Source organism: Cyprinus carpio, unplaced genomic scaffold (genome assembly GCF_018340385.1).
Source record: "Cyprinus carpio isolate SPL01 unplaced genomic scaffold, ASM1834038v1 S000006605, whole genome shotgun sequence".
NCBI classification, from domain to species: Eukaryota; Metazoa; Chordata; class Actinopteri; order Cypriniformes; family Cyprinidae; genus Cyprinus; species Cyprinus carpio.
The window spans coordinates 136,855-152,365 of record NW_024879249.1 but is presented as its reverse complement, the minus strand read 5'-3'; the positions used below and the strand labels follow the sequence as shown (position 1 = coordinate 152,365).

At 39.1% G+C, this 15,511-nt stretch overlaps 1 pseudogene; it reads right to left on the bottom strand.

Annotated features, from left to right (window-relative positions):
- Positions 1-1,045: 1,045 nt before the first annotated feature.
- On the bottom strand, positions 1,046-15,511 carry LOC109077989 (annotated as a pseudogene).

Sequence of the window (15,511 nt, the reverse complement as noted above, 5' to 3'; positions counted from 1 at the left end):
GTTAGCAGACCAGGAAAACAAGGGTAAACGAGGCCTAGTTCATCCGAAAATGGAAACGGTGTCATTGTGCCTAACATGCATGCTGCTGTGAGAAGAGTAAAGCACAGAATCTTCACGCAGCTCTTTCTCATTCAGCCAGAGTGACCATGACTGTCCAGCTCTAAACACACTCACTACAATGGCTGTGTTCACGTGCACTGATTTTACTCAGTTGGAATGAATCCAATCCGATCGCAGATTCTGAAAGCACTGTTTAGATCTGCCCTAAACTTTGCCACCCAGTTCAAATTGTTTACATGTGCATTACATCTGTGGAGTCGACTGATGTCTTGTTGACATCTAAAATATCAGAAAATACACATCAGAATATCAGAAAAGGCTTTGTATGTATACACTGCGTATGTGCACAGTGTAGGTTTGAAAATGATCAATGATGCAGTCAGATTCAAAGGTTTATATGATTAAAATATTTTCCTTTTTAATATCTACACCACCCATTTCATTCTGATTGAAATTTGGTTCGGATCAAACTCAACTGGATCATTAGAGGCATTTTACATGAAGATTTTCGATTATTAACAGATTATTAGGCTGCATATACTGTAAATGTTGCACCATTTTTTAATCTGAATCTTTTTGCATTTCTCTTTGTTACATTGCAATTCTTGCATGGAAAAACAGCATACAGATTTGGATTGTGATAAGACTGAGGAAATAATTGCAGATTTTCTTTTTTTTTTTTTTGTAAATTATTTATTTATGTTTAAGGAAAGTAAATATATCTGAACCATAAAAACATACAATATAAAACTGCTACAATATGAACCTTTAATTATTAAATGGAACACCACACACTGCTAGATATATTGATAAACAATAGTATGCAAACTAATGTACATGATAAATAAGTATATTGCCAAAATTTGAGGGAACTACTACTACATGCAATATAATGCTTTTATCTGTAAACGTCAATATTTCACTTATTATACAGCTAAATTATACTTATTTACACCTTTTTTAAATCATTTTTACAGATATTTCATGAGACACCCCACATTGGAAACTCAACAGACAAATCCACATTAAAACACAAATCATAACTGCTTTTCATAACTAGGAACATCTGAACAAAAAACACAGCACACAGTTGTCTACAGTGGCATTATGAAATCAAAATATATTACATTAAAACCCAAAATCCAAACTATTAATAAACAAGCCTATTCCACAGACAACATGAAACAAACCTGCTGGCATACACACGCATTTCAGTCAACAGCAAAATACTTTTTGATTTTTCATCTAAAGCTGACAATTCACTTATAAAGAGGAACATTTATGATTGACGCTTATGATAAATAAACGGCATGTGTCCACACATGAAGCGTCCTGTAGGTGGCGCTCTCTGTTTACAGGTAGGAAGTTGATTTGAAATCCTCGGGAACGTCGCTGTCCAGTTTGCAGATGACCTTGTAGATGGCTTTTTTCCAAGAGGGGTCAGAGTCTCTGGAGAGGGAAATGGCACTGTAGAACTCCTGAAGAGTGATTTCAGCAACCTCCAGGAACCTGTCTGGAACCTGAAACACACATCAGTCAGCGCACAGCATCAGTGACTGAAGCACTTTATAGAGTCATGCTGGCTAATTAGTGCTGTTAGTTAATCCTCACTAGTGATGCGATGAAACCTCTAGCAGTGAGTATTAAAGATGAGTGCTTAAGTGCAGTTTTTGAGCTCCAGACATGAATGATTCCTCAAATCATGGGTGCTGCTACGAACTAAGTTATCAGGCGCACCATTTTCACTTGCTGGACCAGAAAAACAGCTGAAACAATCCACAAAATTGAAGAAGGAGCCCGAGTGTCAGTAGCTTGTATACACCTCAAGCAAACACCCCTAGAAACCACCTAACGATGACTTAATCAACCACCCACAGCCCCCATGCAAGCACCTGACCAGGTAGCAACCACTCAGAACACCCTAGAGAAAGCCTAACAACCATCCAGAATACTCAAGCAATAGACCCTCAAATGCCCTAAAAACCACCCAACAGACTAGCCTAGAAACATCCTAACAGTGCCTTAACAACCATCCACAACACCCTAGCAACACCTAAAACACCTTAGCAACCAATACAGAACACACTGGCCTAGAAACAAGCTAACAATGCTTTAGCAACCACCCAGAATACATAAGCAAACAACCTAAACAACCACCCAGAAAACCCTAGCAACATCCCTAAAATGCCTAGCAGCAACCACCCAGAATGCTCTAGCAACCACACACAACACTCATGCCAGCACCTAGAAACAACCCAAAACACACCTTATAGCAAACCACCTAACACACACTTTAGTTACCACGAAGAAAAGACCATAGTAATGACCCTAAATGCCGTTAGCACCCATCCTAACACACTATCCCTAGAAACCACTTAACAATGCCTTAGCAAACCACCCACAACATCCATGCAAACACACCTGCAACCACCACTCAGAATGCACTAACAATCATCCACAACGCATCCGTAACAGGTAGTTGTCATAACAACCACCTGACCACACTATCCATATAAACCCCTAACAACATATAGAGGTCACCACCTAGAATGCCCTGACAACCACCCAGAACCTGCATGCAAGCACTTAACAACCACCCAGAATACACCAGTCCATAGAAACCATACCAACACCCCGCACATGCACATGACAACCACCCAAAACACCCATAGCAACCAACTAACACACACCCAAAACACACTAGCATAGAAAAAGGTGCTTAGCAACCGCACACAAACACACCCATGGGACGTACCTACTAACCACCAAGAACACGCATAGTCTAGAACACACTCTTAACAATGTCTGTAGAACCACCCAGAATACTTTAGCAACAACCTAAAACACCATAGCCACCACCCCGAACACACTATGCCTAGAAACCCACCCAGAACCACCATGTCTAGCATGCAAGCAACCACCTAACAACCACCCGCAACACGAAAAACTTGCCAACACTAGTAACCACTAGAAAGCACCTAAACCTAATTCATTCGAAACAAACCACTAACAGAACACCCTAGCAACAACACCTACAAACAACCACCAGCAAAACTCACCTACCACTTAACACCCCCTAGAATGCCCTCAGAAAGCACCTAAAAACCATTCATTAAAAAACATCCTAGAACACCACTATCACCACCTAAAGCAAGCTGCCTAGCAACCTAACAAAACCCTAAAAGCCTTTTAAAATACCCTCACAACCACTTAGGCCCTGACAACTCTAGAACACCTTAGCAAGCTGCCTACAAAGCCCAAAACAAAACCACATTGCAACACCCTAGCAATTGGACAGCAACAAGTAACAATCAACTAGAAAACCAAAAAAAACAAATAACAACAAACCAGATAACCAACCAAAAATGCCCTAGCAACTACCCAAAACACACCTACACACTAGGCTAGAAACCACCTAACAGCACACTTAGTAAGCACCCAGAAAACAGAACAAACACCTGCAACCACCCAGAATATCCTAGCAACAACCATTAACACGTTAGTCCACCCAGCAATACCCTAGCAACACCTAACAACCACCCAGAACACATATCCTAGCAACAACCTTAACACTTAGTACCCAGAATACCCTAGCAAAAACCTAAAGTGCCCACTAAGCCAAAACCACCTAGAACATTGATGCAGCAACCATAGTAACTACCTAACAACCAACCAGATGTCTAGCAACCACTAACAACCACCCAGAAACCACCCACAACATACATGAACAATCACCTAGAATGTCAAAACCACCTAACACAACCACCCCAGAACCCAACCTAGAAACCACACTAGGTAAGCCACCTGCAAGCAACCACACCCACCCAGAACAAACTATGCCACTTTCCAACAACTACCCTAGAATCCCCTAGCAACCAAGAATGCCCTAGCAACCACCTAAAACACCTTAGTAGCCACCTAGAATGCCCTAGCAACCACCTAACTAACACAAAAAAACAACAAACCAACTTCCAACACCTTAGTAGCCACCTAGAATGCCCTAGCAACCACCTAACATTCCACACCAAACCACCCAGAACACAACATGCAAAGCACCAACACGACCTAACCTAGAAACCACACTAGCAACCAACCAGAATAAAAACCTAGAAAAAACAACCTAAAAACACTTAGCAACCACCTAGCCCCTAGAACACACCTAAAACCAGAACCTGAAACACACTAACCTAGAAACCACTTTCCAACACCTTAGTAACCACCTAGAATGCCCTAGCAACCACCTAACAACCACCAACACCTTAGTAACCACCTAGAATAACAACAAATTGCATAATGGCAAGTTTGCACGGTCAAGTCTTGATGGTCCAGAAACGTTTTCAACACTGCAGACTAACCCTCAGTGAACACCTGGGCACACTAGGTTTTGTGTAAGTCAGTGTCAGAATCCATGCAGTTGCCCTCGGCCTCGACTTAGGTCAGCCCGAGTCAACACTGTCAGGCCCTTGATCTCGACGCAGCATCTTTAATGCTCTCGTTTTAAAGCGGCTTGATCTCGACGCAGCATCTTTAATGCTCTCGTTTTAAAGCGGAGCGCTTCTTTGTTCATAGTGGCAATAAAGCAAATACAGTGTCAGAATCATTAGGAGAGCACTGTGGATGTGCGCTTTGATTTTTGCAGTCTGTTGCTTTGAACTTAACTGCTCGGAAAATGCATGAAAGGACCCGGTTCCCATCGCAGGAATTCAGGCATCACTTCACACCCTTGCTCACCGCATCACTTTGAAGGACCCGGCTCGGGTGTGAGAGTGGGAAGAAGGTGGATCTATCCGCTGGCATTATTTCCCCAAGAGTAGCTCCACTCACTGTTGACACGTTTGTGTCTCGTGCATCTCCAGGCACAAAAGCGAGCCCTGGGAAAGGAATGTCTTGGTGCTGAGGTAAAGACAACTGTCTCCGCTCGTTCCCATCGGCCAGCCCGTCACTCTTGGGATTTCTGGCTTCTTTCGCATCAGTAGCAATCCAAACGGCATTCAGGCGTGGCCTGCTCGTAATCTCAAGTTGTTTTAGCAGATGCTGCAGCTTCCTCTTCCCACAGTTTGATGCAGCAGCGCTGGACTCTGGGATAATGGGGGTCTACGGCCGGACAGCTACAGGTGCGGCCCCAGCGAGGACAGCTGCCGGGGACAGTCAACAGGCTTAGACCAGCATCCTGCTGGTCCGAGCTGATTTATGCTGGTTTATTTTCACCGGCTAAAATTGATCCTAATGGTGAAGCATGCTGCAGATCAGCGTCCAAAACACAACACACTGTATGCTGGTAAGCAGCAATGCAGCATTGGTCTTTACCGAGTTCACACAACTCTTTCTAAATCTCTGATGCACATTTTAACAGGACGTTCCATTAAAGATGCAAAGCTGAACATGAATGAAGCTTATTTAGCCTGTAAAACCATGATCAATGTGATTTCAGTGAGGAGCTGTTTAATAACTGTGAAATTCACATGCTCATTTAGAAAGTTCTGCATATTCTTTGACCCTTTGCATGTTCATTTAAGCAGCTGGATTCAGTACACAGTAAGCTCAATTGACAGCATTCATGTTTATGTTGATTACTACAGCAAATTAATATGTATAAAAAATCTATTTACGGTGAGGTACTAAACAATGAAAGTAAAAGAGGCAAATCTGTAAACATAATAAAGTCAATATTCAGTAGTATAGCCACAAAATGCACACAGTATTGTTTTTGTTAGTGTGAAAAAAATATTTTATATTTAATACTTCATGACAACTTAATGCTGTAAACCCTAAAACAACCGTAAAAATTATTTAATCAGCTTTAAGCTCAAATACACAGCACAATTAATGTTAAAATAATTAATGTGTGCTTTTTTTAAACTATAAACACACATTTCAGCTTTTAAATCCTCCAAGAATGTGCCCCAATTACTTCCTCAGTGAGTGTGACACTGTAACCTCAGTTTTTGCTTTTTTTTTAAAGAAGTAATCAACTTTATGCCACAAATGCTGTTTGAACTTCACTCGTACTAGAATATTTTTTTAATTTGGCTAATTTGATCTGCCATCTCTGCAGCTGTTTAACACATTTTACCATGTTTACATCCACTCCACAGACAATCCATGCAGTATCTGCAGATTTTACTTTAAGCAAACATGAATTAAGAGCTCGGATTCTCTGGTGACGGATATGTCTTTGACATCATTAACCCTGTAAGTACCTGGAAGTCGTTGGCTTTGTTGTAGTGCATGTTGAGGGAGCGGAAGAGCTCGGATTCTCTGGTGACGGATATGTCTTTGACATCATTAACGCCGTCTATGATGGCCTGACGAGCGAACTTCTCCATCTGGATGTAGTAGAACTCTCTGAAGTTACTGAACCACTTGATCAGCTGAGACGTGATGCAGCGATTGAACTGAAAACAGGGAAATATTAGAAAATGCAAAATCAGATGAAGAGTTTTAAAGAATATTAATGTAAAAGAGCAACAAAACACCATCCATATGTCAGCGTTGAAGTCATGAATGAAACAACCATGTCCGGTTGAGAATTTGTTCTCTCTTACTTGGTTTGGTTGACAATATCAATGAACTGATTTTAATCTATCTTGATTTTGATGACGTTTATAGGTTCTTAAATCCCAAGACTGATCATTTAGTCTGTGCAGTTTTCAGATGATGTGTGAGACTTCACTAGACATAATCTGTAGCACATCTGTCATCAATTATCACAAGCTTTGTGCTTTGTTACTAAAGTCTCAGCTTTCAAATTCTGTCACTTTTATCACAAATTCAAATCACGTAATCAATGTTTCAGCTGTGGAAATATAACAATAAAATCCCTTCTGAAAAATTCCACCTAATGCTACATTTACCTCAGGAAATGTCATTCAACTAAAAAATATATATTATATATATTTGATCATTTTAATAAATATATGCACTATATTACAAATTCAATACATACTGTATCGGTACTTAAATGGTCATTTAATGTATGTTTGAATAAATGTTACATGCAATGAATTTTTATTACAGCCACCAATTAAATGTTTTCTGGAATTCTGGAATCGATTTTTTGATTCCCAACCCATCTGAATTACTGTAAGACCAGAATCTAATTGAATCGGAATCAAACTGATTTGTGAAATCTGTGATAATACCCAGCTCTAGCTCTGACATTTCAGATACTGGATTTGATAATAAATCAGGTGAAATAAATCCAACAGGCACACATGCATTTATTTATCTCTCTCTCTCTTTTTTTTTTTTTTAACATGTCCTTATTTGTATATTTTACGGTTGTAATTTATTTATATTTAATCTGTATTCATCTGTATTTTTTATCTTCTACTGTTCGTGTTATCTGTATGCACCATGGGTCTGAGAGTAACACAGTTTCAGTTCTCTGTATGTATGTGCTGTACCTTTCTTTCAGAAAATGGCAAAAATGAGATTTTCATTGTTGTTATTCTGTCAGTGATGGTGTAAAGCGTTTGCTTTCAAAACTATTTCCAGCAACACAGTCTGTTTAATCAGCTGTAGTCTTTCCCAGCCGATGTCTTGCACTTAGAATCACATCTATCCAAACTCTGTCTTCACATCAGCCCTGTTATTATAACTGCTCATCCGATAACACGGGGGCAAACAGAGCTAAAACCTGCCCAAGGGCTCAAAGACGCTTCTTGGACGCGGAGTGTGAGAAACAGCAGAGCGCGAGACGTCCTTCTGAGTGACTTCGGCTGACGGGAATGGAATCGGACACTGGGATTATCCCGGGCTTTGTCTGCTGTGACTCCGCACCGAAGGGTGGGCCGGGACTCTCCTCACAGACCTCAGGGGTCAGGAGAGCCCGGCCACACAGGAGACAGTGCCCAGTGTCCAGATACCCCCAGAATACTATCATCAGATAATCACACAAAAAAATGTATATTAAAAAGTACACCTCAAAATACACTTCAAATTATTTTATAAAAATACATAAAAAAAAAATTCTCAAAGTACACTTAACAAGACAATTCTAAAACATTCCGATTTTTCACAGTTGTAAATAAAACAAATATTTACTGTGTGTAAGTTTGTTTTTACACGAAAATGCTATTTCAGTCTTTTATGCTTCAAAACTTCATGTCTAATTTGTTCAATGTGTTACTTGCAGTTCCTTGTATTGTAATTGCTTGTGAAATTTTCTAGCAATTTTGGAGTGAACGTTTTTTTTCTACAACCATTTTTTTTTTTCAGTGTAATAATAATAAATAATAATAAAAATAATTAATGTTTTTAAGGAATATCAATTTTTTTTATCATCATTTTTTTTCCATGCTTAACATTAAACCTCTGTCCTCTGCAGCACTTTGTTTGCTAAAAAAAAAAAAGTAAAAAAGATTTTTCCTTTGATTACATTTTAAAATATTATTTACCATAATAACACTTTCCAAAAAATAAAAAATAAAAATAATCCAGGAAATTTAAAACAGACAACACAGAATTTCTGAAAACTACTGAGATAACCAAGCCTTCAGGAAACATCACCTTCAAAACCTTACTGACAATATTAGATATTAGAATTAATATTATCAGACAAGCTCATTTCTAATGCTAGGACCTGCATTTTGTCTGAGCAATGTCATCATGTTTTTTGAGTTTGCCCATGACTGTTCATTGTTTATGTATTATTGTACCACTATTGTAAAGCTCCATTGCATGCTGGGGCATAGCAGTTTATCTTTTGCATGAGCTACATGTTACTGGGGCATAATATATACTCTAGAGAATACTCCAAATCTTTGAATGAGCCTAAATACATGTGTACTGTGTTGCCCTCATTCTTAAATAAACTCTGCGTTATCTACACCAATGACATTTAAGGAACTATTATATTTAACATCATCTTTATCTTTTTGACCACACGATTCAAACTAAGGTTAGATTCTCTTACAGGCTTCATCAAGTTAAGACTAACATCGGTTTTATCAAGCTCAGTAATTCACCACACAACCACACAAAATAAAGTGGTTTAGTGATATTTAATAGCTAACTCAATTAACACTTTCAACAATGAAATTTAACAAATGGATTTTGTTTCTTCATTTATGTGCAATTTAGTACAAAACACACCAGAAACTGAGTGAACCTAAAGCAAAATATAGCATAATGTTATAATGTAGTGCTTAAGTCTTTGGCTTAGGGTTAGTAATAATAAAAAAAACTAATGGCAACTGCATATTTAGGATGTTTGGATAAATAGTTCATGAATCTGCCATTTAATAACACGCTGATCAGTAATCTAATACTGGAGAGATGCATCGCTTTATAGCGGTCACTCAATCCCTAAGCTTGTTACAGCACTAGTACTTGAAAGTTAATTTTATTTAAAAAAAATAAAAAAAATGATTAAACCTTTTTTTTTGTTTTTGTTTTATTCAAGTGGAACGGTTTCCTTACACTGGGCCTTAAACGGCACTCTACATATTCACCAGGAGAGTCATGAAATAACAGTTGCGCCAGATTTTTCCTGTTGTGTCGATCATCACAACACTTGTGCCTCAGGACACGTCACACACTCACAGGATGTGTGTGTTGTTGTAGGGCCTATCCTGCGCTCAGCGCTCTGCTATTGTGTGTGCTGAAAGCTGGCGAGCTGAAGGGTTAATGCTGAATAGAGGAGGTTGTGCTCCTCTCCGCCGCCTCCTTTTGTCTCCTTTTGCTGACTTGAGAAACTCCTCTTTAACTTTGTCAAAGTTAAACCAGCAATTCAGGAGCTGCCACCCCAACATTCAGAAATATTTGCTCAAGCATCTAATTTTGTGTTAATATTCAATGTTTTTTTGCCAAAGCAACAGAATGCATATTTCTAATTTACACGTAAAAAATCCATTACAATTCAAAGCGATTTTCCAAAGCAATACTCTTATTAATGCGTTACTTATTATAATATTATTTAGTATTTTTGTAATTATTTTATTATTATTTATCCTAATAATCAGGCAGACATTTTTATCTTTTTTTTGTGACTCCTGATTGTAATGCAATATTTTTAAAATAATAATAAATAAAAGCATATGTTTTAAAAAGTATTAATATTAAGCGTAATAAATATTTAAAAAAATAATAAAATTTTTAATATTTATCCTATTAAACAGTTGCACATTTAAAATACTTTTTTTAATATAAAAATGTTGCTCTAAAAAATCACTTGGATTGTATACACGTTGGTAAAAATACAAAATATTAATACAAAATTAGATGCCAGTTAATGAAGATGCATGAGTTGTAAAAGTATATGAAATAAATAGGCTATAACTGAACTGATCTGCCTGAAACACAATAATTAACATTAACAGAGATAATCTGGTAAAACAGTACAGACCTTGACATCAGGGAAGAAGTTCTTGAGCAGATTGGAGCTCGGGTAGCGTGTGTAGAAGAACATCAGCTTGGCTTTCTTCAGATGGTTTGGGGTCAGACCTTCCTGGATGTGAGGAGAGTCAAGGCCTCAAAAACCTCACCATAAACGCTTTTCTCTGAAGATCTGCCAAACCTGACAGTGTGTGATCAAAGATCAAACAGCCACCTCACCCTTCATGGACAGGTAACTTGCAGAGCTCAATTCATGTGCATTTTTTTTAATAATATCAGCAGAATTAACATGTCCCCAAACAAATAAACACATCAATATGTCCAATCCATGGGTCCTAAATGAATGAACAGCTGAACAGCTCTGTGTTAGACCAGAGAGTCGAATAAGACACGACAGCATGTGCTAACTAGAAAAAGAGCCCAACAAATTAGATTAAGGACTTCAATTAGAGACCTCCAATCTGAGCCGTTTGCTCCATATATCTGCTCGTAGTAAATTGCTTCGCTGCCAACACACTGAGATGAAATTTCCTCAGCGAGGATGGAGAGGGATCAGCTTACACCTTTACGTCTGAACAGAACTTTAAAAACGAGTTTCTTTCTTTAAAAGGGGCCAAAGCTTGTAAGGGTCACTTCTCTACACTGATTGCATCTATGCAAAAGAAACATGCTGCTTCTCTAAAAAAGCAGAAACGTAAACCTGCTATTAATAAACCAATGTTTCGAATGAGACAATCACCGTTTGGGCCTCAAATAAAAAAAGACACAATATTGAAATCATTTCCAAAACTACTAGAACACAAAAGCAGTCTTAAGTCTCTGGGGTATATTTGTAGAAATAGTCAAAAATACATTGTATGAGTCAAAATTTTAGATTTTTCTTTTATGCCAAAAATCATTAGGACCATTAAGTAAAGATCATGTTCCATGAAGATATTTTGTAAATGTCCTACTGTAAATATATCCAAAACTTAATTTTTGATTAGTAATATGCATTGCTAAGACTTTCATTGAACAACTTTAAAAGATGATTTTCTCAATATTTAGATTTTTTTTGCTCCCTCAGATTCCAGATTTTTCAAATAGTTGTATCTCAGCCAGATATTGTTCTATCATAACAAAATGTATTTATTAAGCTTTCAGATGATGCATAAATCTCAATTTTGAAAAACTGACACTTAAGACTGGTTTTGTGTCACATATTATATAAATCTAATGATGTTTAAAAGCCATGCAGCGATAGCGTCACATACGTACACGACACTCTGAGCATTGATGATGGTGTATAACGACGGCTGAGAGCTTGCTTTTCACAAACAACCTAAAGTTACCTCTCTCATCCACTCCAATCACATCGAGAGTGCAGAAACATATTCCGCACCTTTTCAAGTCGAGGCGAGCGAAAAAAGAAATCAGAGAATTTCCAGAAGAGAAACTGTTGCTTTTTCTGCCTTTGAAAATTGGCTTTTGTTCCTAACAATTCTTATCAAAGCCTTGTATTCCTTTTTATTTTGTCTTTTCCCTGGACTTAAAGTCATTACCGAGCCCAGATTAAAGAAGATGCTACAATTTTCTTTGGGGTTACCGAGATCAAAAGCAAAAATTCTCCTTGAAGTCTGCGTTAGTGGAACTGCTCACCGCTGCACTCAATTCAACGATTGTTCACCAAGCTCGAGATCTGCTGGTTTGTTCAGCAATATCTCAATGTTAACTACTATATATTAAATAAATACAGTCGACTAAACAAAGAGGGCAGCTGCACCCAAACAAAGAACATAATCCAGAGATAAAAAGCCTTTCTGTGACTCCTGAAACATTGAATCTGATGCTGCATTGGACACGACACGTTTGGTGTGCATTTACCATGCAAAAAATCTTTACAAAATTGTAGACACAAGTCAGATAAAAGATAAAAATCTGAGTCTGGGTGGCAGCAAGACTAAATGAAGACGTTTCTCCTGATTTGAGAAGTTTCTCCTTGTGTTTCTGATGAAAAAGGGATCTCGACAGTGTTTGCCAGGTTATTAAAGACTGAAATATGAAACATTTCTCAAACACTTCTCATCCCACGATCAAATGATCTGAGCTGCTCTCCAAAAACTCATTGTATATCTCTATACTCACACTGTATGACAACTCTGACTCATTTTTGACTACTTTTTAAGAAACTAAATGAGTTCACATGAACTATCAATGAACAATACTTCTAAAGCATTAATTAATTTTAGTTCATGTTAATTTCAGCATTTACTACTATGTTTTCAATGAGACGTTGTATGTTTTAACATTAGTTTATGCACTGTGAACAAACACAAACAAACATTAAATGTGTTTCTATTTACTAGAATTAACCCAATATTAATAAATGCTTTAAAATATGTTGTTCATTGTAATGTTAGTTAAAAGCATCATTTTTATTTGTAATAATGAATTTCAGGATTAATATCTGAGAAAAAAAAAAAAACTAAGACCTCTTATGAAATACAGAAGCACAACCTCCCGAGCAATACAATATCCCTCTTGTACTTTCAAATCATTTGACAGAGATATATTTTTTCTCAATCATTTTTGACATTTATTGTGGTGTTTTTGTATTAAAGAGACAGTTCACCCTAATATATGACTAAATTCTTCTGAGCAACACCAAAAAGAAGATATTTCTAAAGATATTGTATAGACTAAGAAACAATGAGACTTTTCTCACAATAGCATCTTCTGTGCTCCTCAGAAGGAAAAAAGGTCACACTTTAGTTTGGGGACGAACTCTCATCAACTATGACTTTTGCCTTAATAAACTTCTAATTTGCTGCTTATTTATAGTTAGTAAGGTAGTGGTTAGTTTTAGGTATGGGGTAGAGATGAATGGATCTAAAATATGCTCATTAATATGTGCTTTATAAGTACTAATAAACAGCTGATATGTTAGTCATATGCATGCTAATTAAAAGGTGAAAAATGGGCCCCTAAACTATAAAAAAGTCATACAGGTTTGGAACCACGTGATGATGGAATGATCATATTTTTGGATTTAAGCGTTCAAAGGATATATTGAGGGTCATGAAGGAGCTTCCTCTCAAAGCCAAGCTTTGCAGATCTCCGCACTCCATCTTGACCCGTGGCAGGCAGAGCGTGTCCACCGACACCAGTCCAGTCTGGTGCTGACCCAGATGCCCCGAGCTCACCTTGGACCTCATGCCGACGCTTTCCCCAGGGATGCTCCATGGAGTCCGGCGAGAGGACCTCCTCTCCAGAGCCGCCGGCAGACACGGCAGTGCGGAGAAGGCGGAGTGCGGTCCGTACTTCAGCAGGTGCTCCAGGATCTGGGCTGTCGTGCAGGAGGAGCGCTGTAGCCGAACTGGAAAGGCGTCTGGTGCAGCGGGTAGGGTCTCTTTCACAGCCCTGGCTCAGGGAAGGTTTCCTGACCCTAGGGACAAGGCTTCGTGTCTGGTGCTCCAGGCTGTTGCCTCTCAAAGTGCTCCGCAGAACTGGCTTTTGACGCTTTCGTCAGAGTCCGACAGCTCTGAAGGGGAATCATCTGGGATTCGCTTCTCGGTCTCAGAGTACTCCGGACTGTGGCACGGCTGGGGCGACTGGTTTAGTAGGGTCATGGAGAGCTTCCTGAAGACCATATCGACGCTTTCGCTCACAGTCCTGGTCAGCTCGCATTTAAGAGTCTCCTGCAGGTTCTTCACCGCCCTGTCGGAGCTGAAACCACCCGTTTCGACTTTAACTTGCTCTTTGTGGTGCGTTGCACCACTGTCCAGCTTCAAACTGGGTTGGACGTCGTGCTCCGACCTCACATCTTCCCGTTCCTCGTTCTCCGAGTAATTCTGTTTCGTGCACGTGCGAGATCTTCTCCTGGAGCTGATGCAGGAGACCGCTGCATGCTTTGGAGCTGCTCCTTGGAGTTTTGTGGCACTCCTCGTCTTTGCTGGTCTTTGTGTGGACTGACTGGGCTCCTGGTGCTGGGGGGCAGAGCCTCTGCTTACGTTTGTTCTCCTTCAGGAGGTCTCTTCTACAGCGGACGGCTTCGCTCTCGCTTTCCGCTTCCCTGTTCTCTCTGTGAGACCTGCCGTTGGGTGAAGCAGCCATGCCTCGTATGATGTTCTCCACCCGGGCGCGTTTGGCTTGGAGGTGCTCGTTTACAGACAGATCCTCGTCTTTGAAGGACGTGCAGCTATGATCGTCTTGAGCAAAATCTTCGATCCTGCTGGACTCGGGATCGAGCCCGCTGGTGTTTTGCGGAGGCAGGGTAAAGGAGGTTGTTGTCGAGGGAGGTCAGTTTATTATGAAGGGTTTTACGCAGGAGGTGAGAGATGATGGAGCCGCTGTGGTAGGAAGCCAGAGGCCCGTCGTATGTGCTTCTGCGGTAACAGGGGAGCAAGTGCTCGGCTTTGCTGTCTTCCATGCAGCCGTCGCTCGGCTTGTGCATGCTGTGTTCAGACGGGCTCAGGTTCATGGTTTTCACAGGCTGCAGTCGCTGGACTTTCCGTACACAATTATGAGCCTCGGAAACTGGTGATCTGTAATACTCTGTAAAAAAAAAAAAAAAGATAACTCTGCATTAAGCCCTCATATTACAGTCCTAAATTATTCTAAACAGTATTACACTCTTATCCAAAAAAATATGCAAGGTAGGTGGTGCACAAACAAATTTCATATTCAAAAACACATTCACTCAGTGTTCTGTTTATTATATATATGAAAATAATACTTTTTTGAGCTGTTTCATGTTATGAATACAAACAGAAAAATTATACATAAGATTTCAAAAGATTAAAAGAAGAAGTGTTAACAACCAGAAGCAATATATATATATACATCGCACTTATTTCATACTTTGACCGTAAATGTTCACTTTAAACACGTCTATGAAAAATAAACTTACATTATACAATGTCTTGTCATTTCATATTAGTATTATAATGAAGAATTATGTCTTGTCATTTCATATTAGTATTATAATGAAGAATTACATAGTCCACATAGCATAATATTTCTCGGTTCAGGCAGTAAAAGCATGAGTTTCAGGAGAGAAGCTGCAGCAGGTGATGAGAGCAGAGAGCGCTTACCTGTTGCTCTGGAGACGCGTGACTGAGAGTGTGCGCTCGGC